Below are 13,426 nucleotides of genomic sequence, written 5' to 3'. Positions count from 1 at the left end.
GGGGGTCCACACGGTGGAAGGGAGGGGGAGGAAGCAGGATGGGTGGAGGGAGGAATCAAGCCATGACTCAGGTCCAGTGAGAGCCTGGGTCCACCCCACGGGCGGCTCTGGGGCTAGCGTGGCCCATGAAAGTTGTCCCAGGTTGGACCAAGCTGGCTGGGCCTTTCTATGCTCACATCCGTCACTGATTTGCCCCAGAAGAGGCGTGCCTTTGGGCAAGCTAGCTCGCTACGGCAGAGGCCAGCCCTGGGGTCATCAGCAGTCAGTCTCCCAGCGGCCGGGACAACAAGCCCTCCACTGAAGGAGGGGCCGGACGGTGTACGCCACCTGCCTTCTGTTCAACCCAAGGCCAGAGCAGTGACATTACCCAGTTCCCTGTGCTTACCTTCTGGCAGGTGGCAACAGGTACTCGATCACCACATTTTAAAAGGTGCAAAAAGAAAAAAAAAAAAAAAGGTGCAAAAAGTTAAAATGAGAAATAAGAGTAAACAAGTAAACAAATCCGTGGGTTAGCTAATTACATGTAGTGACGTGTGCCAAAGAGAAAATAAAACGCACTGTCACCTCTCCCGGAGTTTTGGGGGACGGGATAACACCACCTCCCACGGTGGCCTCAGAGAAGGAGTCTCCAAGGAAGTGATATTCGAGCTCAGATTTTACTAGTAACCCAAAAAATGATTAAAAACTACCTGAGTGTACTTACCACATTCCAGGAACTGTCAGCAGGTGCCTTACATGTATTTATTTAATCTCCTAACAAGTCAGTGAAGTACAAACTATTGTCTCTGTCTTTAACCTGCCTCGTGGCGCAGCCAGGGCTGGGCACCTTGACTCACACAGAGCTCTGGGTGGAGGGTGTGTTCAGAAGGCATCACAGATGGCGAAGCACTCCCCGCCCCGGGCAGTGCCCGAGCCAGGTAATTTCTGACATGACACATTCCGGTTACCAATCGCTGTATAACAAACCACCCCATGACTTAAAGCTTAAAATAATGACAACAATTATTTCACGAATGAATCTGCACTTGGGTCCTGGGCTTGGTCGGGATCGCTCATCTCTGCTTGACTCCGTGGAGCGGGGACAGTGCCAAGGCTGGGCCAGGATCGTCAGAAGGCTTATCCACTCACAAGTCTGCTGGTGGATGCTGGCTCTTGGCTCTTGGCTCTTGGCCGAGCACCAGGCTGGGCCGTCAGCCACAACACCTACCCACAGCGTCTCCGTGTGGCCTGGGCTTCCTCACAACACGGTGGCCGTGGGGCAAGGACAAGCATCTTGAGAGAGAGAGAGTCAGATGGAAACCATATTGCCTTTATGCGTCGGGGCTGGAAGTCTTCCCGTCCCACTTCTGCCACATTCTATTCATCAAGGCAGTGACAATGTTCCTCCAAGTTTCAAGAGGAAATAGACCCAACTCATGATAAAAAGTGGAAAGATCCCCGAAGGGCTTATAGGACTGGAAATATTGCCGTAGATACTTTTGGAAATATACAGTCTGCCATGTGGTTTCCTGCTGCCTGCCTCTGGACCCTCCGAAGACTTGTGGAATCCCATATTGCCCCGTGTCTCATCTGTCTCCTAGTATCCTCTCCAATCTGCACTTAATTTCTATACCGCCCCCTTTGCTTAAGCCGACAAGAACCCATTTCTTCTGCTTGCAACCAAGAAGTCTGACTCATGCAGACACCAAGGTGGAAATGAGCTTGGTCTGTCCCAGGAACAAAGTGAAGGCCAATGTGTCCAAAATGTCCTTCCCTCTTCTTGATATCGGTCAGCAGTCCTAACCTTCAGTCCCTAGACAGTAACCAACAAGGGGGATTTACAGACCAGTACCTTGACCCTGACCCCTCCAAAGCTTCCCGTTCATGTTATCTGTGCCCATGTTGCAGCCCTAAAATGCTGTCCCAGTGAAAGATCCTTCAGCCTCCTCTTCAGTGGTGAGACTCAGTGGGTTCTGGGACTATTTCTTAAACTGAAGTAGGCAAGGCAGAAAGGTGGTTGCAGCAATGGTGGTGCTTGTGTTAGCCAGGGTCCTCCAGAGAAACAGAACCAACAGGATGTACATATTGGCCTTGTGAGCCTCCATAATCACATGAGCCAATTCTGTAGTCAACTGTATTTCTATGGACTATTAACGAACAATCAAAACCAAAATTTATTTTTAATTTACACTTATAATCTGTAAAAAAATACAAAATACTTAGATGTCAATCTAACAAAACCTATGGATTTACATGCTGGAAACTAAAAAATGCTGATGAGAGAAATCAAAGAAGATCTAAATAAATGGAGAGACATCTCTTGGTCATGGATTGGAAGACTCAACAAAGATAAGAAGCCAATCATCTCCCAAATTGTTATGCAGGTTTAGTGCAATTCCCATCAAAATCCCAACAAGAAGATTTGATAAACTGGACTTCATCACAATTCAAAACTTTTGCGTCCATGATCGATCCTGTTAAAATAATGAAAGACAAGCTCCATACTGGGGGAAAAAAATATCTGCAAACTATGTATCTGACAGAGAACTAGAATCCAGAATATATAAAAGAACTCTCAAAATCCAACAGTAAAAAACAATCTAAGAAAATGGGCAAAAGACATAACCTTTTCACCAAAGAGCATATACAGATGGAAAAAAAAAAACAAACACATGAAAGGCTATTCAGTATTAGTAGCCATTAGGGAAATGCAAATTAAAACCACAAGATATCACTATATACCAATGAAACGGCTAACATTAAAATTCAGTGGCAATGCCAAATGCTGACAAAGATGCAGAGAAACTTGATCACTCTTATCTTGATGTAGTAAATGTAAAATGTTACAGCCACTGTGGAAAATAGTTTGGTGGTTTTAGAAAGAAGAAAGAAAGGGGAGGGAGGGAGGAAGAAGGGAAGGGAAGGAGGGAGGGAGGGAGGAAGAAAGGAGGGAAGGAGGGAGGGAAGGAAGGAAGGAAGGAAGGAAGGAAGGAAGGAAGGAAGGAAGGAAGGAAGGAAGGAAGGAGCCACTAAGATACAAGCAAGGAATTTCTCTCCTGGGCATTTACTCCAGGAAATGAAATCTGTGTGCACACAAGCACCTGTGCATGGATGTTTAGCAGCTCTATTTGTAACAGCCCCGAACTGGAAACAAGCTAGATGTCCTTAATTGCTAATTCAGCTGTGGTCCATCCATAGCATGGAGTACTACTCAGCAATAAAAAGGAATGGACTATGGATGCTTCTGGAGGAATCCCCATAGAATTATGCCAAGTAAAAAAAGCCAGTTCCAACAGGTGACATGCTATGTGATTCCATTTCTACCACATTCTTGAAATGACAAAATGCTAGAAATGGAGGACAGATTAGTGGTTGCCTGAGGTTAAGGAGGACTGAGGGTGAGAGTCAGGATGGGTATCGCAGGGCAGCACAAGCATCTTTGTGATGAAATGTTGTTGCCCTTGACTATATGAAGGTCAGTACCCTGGTTGGGATACTGTACTGTCATTTGCAAGATGTTCCCGTTGGGGCACACGGGCTGAAGAGCACCTGGGATCTTTCCGTATTGTTTCTTACACAGCATGTGAACTATTGTTATCTCAAAATAAAAAGTTTAACTTAAAAAAATCACTGATGGAGGTTTGTTTTATTGTGTAGCATATCATCTACCCTCAAGAAGGTTACCGTGTGCTTAGGAAGAAGGTGTATTCTGTAGGGGCTGGGCGGGGTGTCCCATAGATCTGTTAGGCCAGCATATTGGTAAGAGCGGCTTTGAAGTCTTTGCTCAGAGATCATGTGTATTGACTGTTTTGTTTGTTTTTTTCCTCCGGGGAGAGAGGGAGGTCATGGTTTCCTAGCTTGTGTTGAGAGTGTGTGAGTGTGTGTGCGTGCGTGTGTGCTGCATGTCTTATCATTGTTGACTGAAGACTAGACATTTTACATCAGATACTCCTCCGACTCTGAATTTTGATCCCTCCCAGGAGGGGCAGTTGCTACTGCTGTTTGTTTCTTTGTGTCCTCCTTTTGTTGGCCTGGATTAATTCTGTTGGTGTCTATTTCCCTTGCATTGTGCGGTGGCTGACCTTTTGGCTTAGAGTTTGGGGTTTTTTTATTCTTGTTTTTAAGTCTGACTTCTTAGAGGTCATCCCTCGGTCAGCAGATGATTAGTCAGAGGTTGGGCTGAAGCAGCTTGAGCCAGCAAGGCTTCTATCCTTTGCTGATGCATCCGTGGGTGGTTTCAGGAATGCATTCAAAGTTGAGGCAATTTACAAGGGGGCCCCTCTTTTAAGTTCTGTGTGTACAACACCTCACCCTCAGCCAGGAAGGAGTAGCTGGCTGGTGTTCTCTGTGCTCTCTTTTTAGGAGCTCACAGCCTTGGGTATGACCTCAGCCTTCCAGACCACCAGAGACAAATAGGATCTTATCAAGACCCCGTCTGGCTGCCTCCTTCCCACATATCCACTGCCAAATTTCTGGCTGGTCTATCTGTCTGGTGCTTGCCCCAACCAGTTCCAAGGCCTTAGGCTAACTGTGACATTGGCCTTCCCTGATAGTTTGCCATGGATCTTGCTGTTGGGTTTGACATCACCCCTGGGCATGTAATAATCTGCACTTTTCTCCAATAAAGTCCAGCCCCTTCATCTGCAGAGCCGCAATCCTCATGGCCTGCCTTGCCCTGGTAGAACCACAGAGCTGGGGGTAGGGGACCAGCAGCTCTAAGCTAAAATGCCATGGACTCCCATGGGTCTTACCGAGGTTTGGTAGATTTTCTTAAATAAATGCCTCTCAATTTGTGTCTAACTTAACACATCCAAAATCGAATCCAAATCCAAATCCCTGATTCCTGTCCCCTTCCACTGTAGATGGGAACTCCCTCCTTATAGCCTTTTGGTCAAAAGCCTTGGAATTATTCTTTTTTTTTAAAGATTTTATTTATTTATTTGACAGAGAGAGACACAGCGAGAGAGGGAACACAAGCAGGGGGAGTGGGAGAGGGAGAAGCAGCTTCCCGCAGAGCAGGGAGCCCCACGCAGGGCTCAATGCAGGGCTCGATGCGGGGCTCCATCCCAGGACTCCGGGACCACGACCCGAGCCTAAGGCAGAGGCTCAACGACTGAGCCACCCAGGCTCCCCAACCTTGGAATTAATCTTTACCCCTATTTTCCTCTCTCATCTCATGACATCCAACTACAAGTCCTGTCAGTTCCACCTTCGAAAGATGCCCAGAATCCATCTGCCTCTTGGCACCACCACCAAGCCCGCTCGGATCCCAGCCACCGCCATCTTTTGCCTAGAATACTGCAGTAGCCTCCCTGCTGGGCTCCCTCCCTCTGCTCCTGCTCCCCTTCTCTCCTTTCTCCTCGAGGCAACCAGGGGAGCCTTCCAAATGTAAGTCACATCATGTCATTCCTTTGCTCAAATCCCCTCCATGGGTGCCCCTTCTCACTCAGAGTGAAAGCAGGGGTCCTTCGGGGCCCCCTGGCTGTTCTCTGGCCTCTCCTCTATCGCTCTCTTACTTACCCACTCCTCAAGAACCAGAGGGACTGTATCAGTCAGGACCTTCCATGCAGTAATCTGTATGGGGAAAGTTTAATATAAAGAATTATTGAGGGGCGCAGGGGGTAGGCGCGCAGTTGGTTAAGCGTCCAACTCTTGATTTCTGCTCGGGTCATGATCTCAGGGTGGTGAGATCAAGCCCTGCCACGGCCTCTGCACTGGCCATAGAGCCTGCTTAAGATTCTCTCTGTCCCTCTGCCCCTCCCTTCCCCCAACCCTTTCTCTCTCTCAAAAAAAAAAAAAAAAAAAAAGAATTATTGACTACAATGGGGGTTGGAGCAATAAGGGATTAGCTAATAAGAAATAAGGAGCACTCCAAAGAATTTAGAAATTTCATATTTAACAAGTTGCTACTAGCCCTACGGCAGAGAGAGCCCCCAGGAAGGGCCCACTCCCGCCCCCCACCAAGGTTGAGATCGCGTTTGCTGTAGAGGACATGCTATGTTGAGCACAATGGTGGAAAAGTGAGCTGTGTGCCTCACTACTGGAAGTGGCTGGAAATCTACCCTCTCAGATGCAAGGGAAAGCCATTCATGGTGAGGTTTTCTCCCTGGGGGCACGCTTGCAAAACCACCTGAGACAGGTGCCCGGGACGCTGCTGGCCATGGGGTGCTGATGCCCGGTGCATCGCAGGAGCCGGTGCTGACAAAGCCGTCTTCCGTGCAGAACCTGGTGCTGCCGACACTACCCGGGATGTGGGAGCCGGGCCCCAGGCAAGCAGTGCAAGCTGCAGCAGCCGGCTGAGAACACACCAGAAGCGGAAAGCAAGCTCTCTCATCCCGCCGTGTCTCTCCAGCGCCCTCTACCGACAATCCGTAACATCGCGCCCCTGACCAAAGCGGTGGGTTTGGAGCGGAGATGCAATAACTGGCGTGGAGACCTTGTTGATATTTTGTGAAAAATAAAGAGCGCTCCCATCTCAGTGCCTTTGCGGTTGCTGTACCCCCTACTTGGAATCCTTTTTGTCCAACCCCAACCACACCTGCCAGGCTTGCTCTCTTATTCCAACAGGTTTCTGCTCAGACTGTTTATCAGTAGGACCGTCTCTGACCACCCTGATTAAATAGCGCCACGCTCACAGCGCTTCACATTTCCCTTCCTGGTTTACTTTCCTCCATAGCATTTGTCACCATTTGACATAATGTATTTACATGAGTATTATTTACTGTCCATCTCCTCCTTCTAGAATGAAGTTCATCAAGTTCAGAGAATTCTTTTTTTTTTTTTAAGTCATATTCCTTTTTATGGGCTATGATTAAGATTCTGAATATTTACCGAAATAAAGCTTAATACAAATGCTGGACTGCTTAGATCGAAAAGGACCTCTCATAGAAGCATATCTGTCCTTAAAGGAATTCCAGTTTGAGACTCAATTTTAAGAATAAGGCATAACAAATGAACAGAAGACATACCAGGTCAAAAGAGGGATTCTTCAATTCCCAACATACTCTACACCTGATAAAACAAATCTAGACTTTTTTTTTTTTCTTTAAACAACTGCCAAGGCTGGAATCAAAGACAAATAGAAGGCACAACAGTTTTGCTCTGGTTTTGTGTTATTTGGATTTTGGGGTTTCTTTGTTTTTTGGGGTTTTTTGTTTTGATTTTTTACAAATACAAATTAAACATGAAAAAAACTACTTCAAAAGAAATCTAGATCAGTTGCATTCTAGACATTTAAAACCTTTCTCACAATTTAAATGGTAAAAACAGGTTTATATTTGTTTTGTGATCACATATCAAAAGAAAAAAAAAAACTCTACTAACACCTTTTATTTTTTTAACCATACCAGCAAGAATCAAAACTGTCAATTTTTCCAATGGCAATTTCTACACACCAGAAGGTAGTCATGACTCTCAAAGAAGAAACAATTTGGATTTTTCCTGCCTTCAAAATGTTTATCAAATCCTGTGTTTCTCACAGGCTTTTGAAACACATAGAAAATAATATTCCAATGAATGAAACATACCAAATGTCAGTAATAAGCAAGACACATTCCTTTGGGGAAACGGCTGTTAAAAAAAATCCAGTCTGTATATGCAAAAGTAAAGCAAGGAAATTCAGTCTTTTTCTCTTCTTTAAAAATCTGTTTTTCCTAAAATATCATTCCACAAAATTGGAAGTGAAGGACTAAAGGTGAGGAGAGGGAAGGGCAGGAAAGGGAGCACACATAATTAACACAAAAAGTAAAATTAAGTACAGAGAATTCTATTTCATTCATTCTTATACCCAGCAGAGTTGAATAGAACAGTGCCTAGTACACAGTAGGCATGTAATAAATACTTATGGAATGAATGAATGAATGATAGTAAGTTAGAAACATACAGAAATTGAAGGGGAAACACCAGCCAAAGTCTCCTCACCTAGATACTACCACGGTCAGCATAATGGTAAGTTTCCTTTGAGATTTTCCCCAATGAAAATTTCATTTCCATTTTTATAGGGGCTTAACATGCATACAGAAATATATTCATATCAAAAGTGTGCAGCCATGTAATGAGCACTGGGTGTTACATGCAACTGAGGAATCACTGAACTCTACCTCTGAAACTAATAATACACTACATGTTAATTAATTGAATTTAAATAAAATACAATTTTTGGGGGCGCCTGGGTGGCTCAGTTGATTAAGCGATTGCCTTTGGCTCAGGTCATGATCCTGGAGTCCCGGGATCGATCGAGTCCCACATTGGGCTCCCTGCTGAGCAGGGAGTCTGCTTTTCCCTCTGAACCTCTTCCCTCTCATGCTCTCTATCTCTCATTCTCTCTCTCAAATAAATAAATAAAATCTTTTTAAAAAATTAAATAAATAAATAAAATACAATTTTTTTGAAAAGTGTGCAGCTTGCTGAATTCTCAAACTGAACTCACTCAGGTAACCAGCACCCAGATCAAGAAATAGAACATTACCAGCACCCTAGAAGCTAGCTCCCTTTGGGCCCCCTCCCAGGGTAACCATAATCCTAAATTGTAGAAGCAAAGATTAGTGTTTGTGCTTTATATGAATGGAATCCCACAGAGCTGCCACTTGCCATTTTATACAGAAGATTCGTCTATATTGCTGGGAGTTCTTATAGATCTTTCATATTCTTTGATCTGCTATATTCCACTGTGTGAATATACTACAATTTATCTTTCATGTCTTTCAAACTGTATACTACAGTTTATCCATTTTCCTATTGATGGATATGTAGGTAGTTTCCAGTTTGGGCTATTACAGATAGAGTGGCTATATACACGCTCGTACATGTCTTTTTGTGAACAGATGTCAGCATTTCTGTTGGGGATACATCTAGGAGTGGAAATGCTGGATCACAGAACATGCGTATGCTCAGCCAACCTCCCCACCCCACGCCCCAGGGATATTCTCTTTCATTCATGTCAATTAGCCTTCCCTGACGTACCACATGTGAAGTGCCCAGCACCATGCAAGGTCCTCAATATGGGGCATTCTGGAAATGAGCACGTTCTGTCTTTGATTCCATGCAAAGCACTGTAGCTGGTCCACTGGGATGAGACAGACAAACAAGCCATATCATAAGTAAGAGCGGGCAAACCCTATAATTACATAGATCTCACTCCTGAAAAAAAATATTCTAAGGTTATATTTAAAAGAAAAAACTCTCTCTTTACAAAGTTAGGATTGAAAGACTCAAGAACCATAATAATGGCAAATATTCACTGTCTACTTCCTTTGTGTTAACCTTATTAGGTATATAACATCATCTAATCTTCAGTGAGGCACTGTTCTATCACCCTGTAATACAAAGTCCAACTTCATTTATTTATGTTCGACTGCTGACAGTTTCAAGCCCATGAGAAAGCCTGTGGACTCCCTCCCTTGGCACCTGTGGTCCCTCTCAAGGGCCCCTCACCACAGTCCCACCCCCTAAGCACAATCAAATGGGCCAGTCACCTCTCCCTGCTCCCTCAAGCCATTTTCAAACTTGTTTAGGAGCCTGCCTGCTCTGTCCCCAAAGCCACTTTATGTCAATAATAAATTTTTTTTATAGCCCCTTGATGCATGTGTAGGGTCATCAGCCCCTGCTATCCAACCAAATTTGAGTGTGGGGGGGTCAACATCGCAACAGGACAACACTTGCATTTTATAGATAAGGAAACCAGAGCCTAGAAAAGTTATTTCCTGTCCATTCATTTAACAGTATGTGCTGAGCGCAGAGAGCCATGGGGAAACAAGGGGGGAATCTCCTGCCCTCATCAGAGTGGGGGAAGTTGCTCACAGAAAAATAAACATAAGCTGCCTTTAAATATATGAAAACATCACCAGCCTCTCTTATAACTAAGTATTTACTAATTAAAACAAGAGGTTTTTGTTTTAACTTATCATATCAAACAAGATCTAACAATGGAACATACACCGAGTTAGCAAAGAAATGAGAAACAGACGCCTGCCTACCCTGTTACAGACGGTGCAAGATAATACAGTTGGAGGGCTATTTACTTGGTGTATCTAGCAACATTTTAAATATCCCTCCTCTTCCTCAGTAATTCTTTTTTTTTCTTTTTAATTTTATTTTATTATGTTATGTTAATCACCATACATTACATCCTTAGTTTTTGATGTAGTGTTCCATGATTCATTGTTTGCACCCAGTGCTCCATGCAATACGTGCCCTCTTTAATACCCATCACCAGGCTCACCCATCCCCCCACCCCCCTCCCCAGAACCCTCAGTTTGCTCTTTTAGGAATTTATACACATCATACAGAGGTATGGTCCCACAGCCAAAGAGGGGCAGGGCTTGACACTTTCTTCTTTCCTTAAATAAACTGTATTTTATTTCTGTATGGGTCTTCGTAGAAAGTTAGAACGATACAGAAAATGAGGAATCAAACATCTAACCCACAATCCCAGCACCTGGGCCAGACTGAGCTCATACGCCACGGAGTAATGCTGCCCCCTGGTGGTTTTTTTTTAAGTACATTCAGGAGCGGGTGGGAGGGATGGGGTGGCTGGGTGATGGACACTGGGGAGGGTATGTGCTATGGTGAGCGCTGTGAATTGTGCAAGACTGCTGAATCACAGATCTGTACCCCTGAAACAAATAACACATTATATGTTAATTAAAAATTTTTTTTAAATTACAGATTGATGAAAATTTTAAAAAATGTACTGAATTTTCTTAACTAGGGAATGCGCTCACATGGTTCAAAGTTTAAAAGTTCTAAATGGTATACACAGTAGGAACTGCCTTCCTTTCCTGTTCCCCTCAAACTAGATTCCTTTCCCCACAGGCTAGCAAACTGGCCAATCCCTATACACAGCCCTCCAGAGATCTTGTACGCATACACCTACATGGAGGAAATGGGAGCTGCTGTCTGGTGCCTGCCTTTGAATCATGAATCGCTCTCCTAAAAACTTACAAAATTCACAAGTGGGAGATACAGGCTCCCAGTTATGGAATGAAAGACACAGCACAGGGACAGAGTCAATGATATGGCAATAGTGTTGTATGGTGACATGGCAGCTACACTTGTGGTGAGGACAGCATATCGGGTAGGGATGTTAAATCACTATGTTGTATGCCTGAAACTAATGTAACATTGTGTGTCAACTGTATTCAAATAAAAAAATTAAAATTAAAAAAAACTTACAAAATTCAAAGAAAAAATATTTCTACACGAAATACTCATTACTGCTTGGTTGTAGTCACGAAAAATCAGATATGAATTCCCAAAAATGAGAAGAATGAGCAGGTTATATATACATCCACCTGTAATCGTTATCAAGACTTATATAATAACATGGGGAAATGTCTGTCACAAAAGTTTCTTTAATGACAACAGCAAAAGAGGAAAGTGATAACTTAAGAATAAAAACAAATCCCCCCCAGAAATAAAAAGAACACAATGATATAACAATGACATATCATTTGCAGCAGCCAAACTAGGAAAGCGTATTTCTTCTTCTTCTTTTTTTTTTTTTAAGATTTTATTTAAGGTGCCCCTGGTGGCTCAGTCCGTTGGGCGTCTGCCTTTGGCTCGGGTCATGATCCCAGAGTCCTGGGATCGGGCTCCCTGCTCAGCGGGGAGCCTGCTTCTCCCTCTGCCTGCCATTCCCCCTGCTTGTGCTACCCCAACCCCAGTCAAATAAATAAAAGAAATTTATTTTTTTGAAGAAAAAAATTATTTATTTATTTTTTGAAGAAAAAAAAGATTTCATTTATTTATTGGACAGAGAGATAGAGAGCACAAGTAGGCAGAGTGGCAGGCAGAGGGAGAGGGAGAAGCAGGCTCTCCGCTGAGCAAGGAGCCCGATGCGGGGGTTCGATTCCAGGACCCCAGGACCATGACCTGAGCCGAAGGCAGACGCTTAACTGAGCCACCCAGACACCCCAAGTGTATTTCTTCTTGATGACAATTATCAATTTTGAGGAGCATGTTGTAAAAAGTGTAGCCTTGTGTTTTGGAACAGGGCAAATCAATGCAAGTTTTAATGAAATTAATGAAAACATTTGCAACCTTTGACTCAGAAATTCATTTTGAATTACCTAAATATAGAATGATCTTTATGCAAAAATAGGATCATCACATTATTTGTAAGTGAAAAAGCTGAATGTCCAACTACAGAGATCTGGTTAATAGTGGTAGGTACAATGTTCACTTAATGAGACACTAAAGTCATTATGTTTGCAAAGATTTGGGGGATGTTTTTGATGTTAAAAGAAATAGGGGGGCGCCTGGGTGGCCAGTCGTTAAGCGTCTGCCTTCGGCTCAGGTCATGATCCCGGGGTCCTGGGATCGAGCCCCGCATCGGGCTCCCTGCTCAGTGGAGAGCCTGCTTCTCCCTCTCCCACCCTCCCTGCTTGTGTTCCCTCTCACTGTGTCTCTCTGTGTGTCAAATAAATAAATAAAATCTTTAAAAAAAAAAGAAAGAAAGAAAGAAATAGGAAGTTGAGGATATAGCAAGATCACAAAACCCAACAAGTAGGCAAATGTTCAACATTGAATGTTCAAGGTGTTGGGACTCTGAGCATTTTTTTCTAAAGTTATTCTTTCATGAGCATTATATAATAAAGTATTTTTGAAAGAAACAAGCAGAATACATAAACTACAGAAGAGTTTGCATGTGGGTCTGACCAAGCAGAATTTGGATTTAAAGCCACAGGAAACCTGATGCTTGAACTCTTATCTTATTCAGTGTTCACAGCCACAGACCAATTGACCTACTGAACTAACATTATAGAGGCTTAATATGAAAACTGGAGTAAAGCCTACAGGAAGGTCAAAATGCATGTTCAAGCCTCTACCCAAACCTCTTGCACCACCGGGGATGTAGGAATTATCAAGATAAAATAGTTGGAATGACTACAGACTTCTCCTTTTGTTCTTTCTCCTTGTTTAGTCAATGGTTCCCAAAAGCAAGTGTGCCTAGGATTTTTCTGCATAGGGTTGTATACATAGAACCAGGTAGACCATACTTCAAAGTTTTAATGGATTTTCGAGAATAGTTTTGAGCAGACAGTATTTTTACTTTGCTAATCACTAGGCAGTGCGTGACTCTACATTTTTCTTCTGTTGAGGAAAATATTTATTATTTGTGTGATCAAAGAAGAGTCCGTGCCTTTCAGTTCAGTCTAACAGTACAAAACCCTTTTGGGTCACGCCTGACAGGCAAATGGGAGGCTCCCCAGAGGGATGTCTCAGCCCTGCTTTGCAGTTTGTTGCTGCTCACTCGGGGCATAATGTTCCTATGACATTGAGCCAGCCATTGAATCTTCTGCCAAAAGCTGCCGCCAAGCTCACCTCCCTGATGTCCTTACTCCTTGGCCTTTTCCTCTGCTGAAATATCCTTCCCCCAGTAAAAAGGCTTGGTAAACTCTTTCCACGACAAAACTCTCTTTTTCCCTTCTTTCTTTTTTAATTCAGA

This window comes from Eumetopias jubatus, unplaced genomic scaffold (assembly GCF_037043125.1).
Source record: "Eumetopias jubatus isolate StellerSeaLion01/CBP00866 unplaced genomic scaffold, mEumJub1_p1.0 scaffold_9, whole genome shotgun sequence".
NCBI classification, from domain to species: domain Eukaryota; kingdom Metazoa; phylum Chordata; class Mammalia; order Carnivora; family Otariidae; genus Eumetopias; species Eumetopias jubatus.
Note: the sequence above shows the minus strand (reverse complement) of the source record.